This window comes from Mandrillus leucophaeus, unplaced genomic scaffold (assembly GCF_000951045.1).
Source record: "Mandrillus leucophaeus isolate KB7577 unplaced genomic scaffold, Mleu.le_1.0 Scaffold476, whole genome shotgun sequence".
Lineage (NCBI taxonomy): Eukaryota > Metazoa > Chordata > Mammalia > Primates > Cercopithecidae > Mandrillus > Mandrillus leucophaeus.
In genome coordinates this window covers 711,586-712,304 of record NW_012105098.1, presented here as the reverse complement: position 1 = coordinate 712,304, position 719 = coordinate 711,586, and the positions used below count along the sequence as shown (strand labels likewise).

Genomic DNA, 719 nt, shown 5'->3' with positions numbered 1-719 from the left:
AAGCAATGTGGCTGGAATGCCTTACAATAATGTAAATCTGTGTTGCTTTGCTCTACAATAACAGCTTGTCTATCTCTTGATCTATGATCATTCATAAAAAAGGATAAGCCCCAACCTAATGAATTACGTTTTAAAGCATTTCTTTAGTGAGGGAATAGGAATATATAAAAGTAGTGATTATCTTCTTTTTTCTTCACTGTTTCCAATTGGTTGTATTATTTTTCTCTCCTTAGTTGGAAATGCCTAGGTTCCACAGTTATAATGCCTGCTGATTGTGGTTTTTTTCCTTTAATTGTGAAGCCATTCTTACCTAAGTTCAATCATATTGGAATAATTTTCATACTCCTAAATTAGTATATTATATATTTTTTTCCTTAACCCATCTTTACTAGCGTAATTAACTTACATATATCCATCCTTTGAATTTCGTTTGCTTCCACAACCACTGGAAGGTGGTTCGAATGCTCCAGGGCACTTTTATCTTCCCATTCAAAAACATGTCCATTTACATTCTCCCTGGATTGTGAAGCATTATGCACTCTATATGAATGTAGAGGCACCATTTTCTTCGGCCTCCTAGTAATAAAATGCTATTTTTTCATCAGTTTTAATATTTACTTTCAGCAGAAACTATCAAGATTGCCATTATACTATTTGCTAATAGGAGGCATGCCCTTTTTAAATATACTTTTTTAAAAAACTCAGATTCCTTTTCTACA

General features: G+C 32.8%; 1 protein-coding gene across 1 annotated transcript in view; it reads left to right on the top strand.

Moving 5' to 3' along the window:
* LOC105550314 (O-acetyl-ADP-ribose deacetylase MACROD2-like) overlaps window positions 1-719 on the top strand; it is a 1,021,967-nt gene that overhangs the window by 780,956 nt on the left and 240,292 nt on the right. The gene's annotated exons all lie outside the window — the stretch shown is intronic.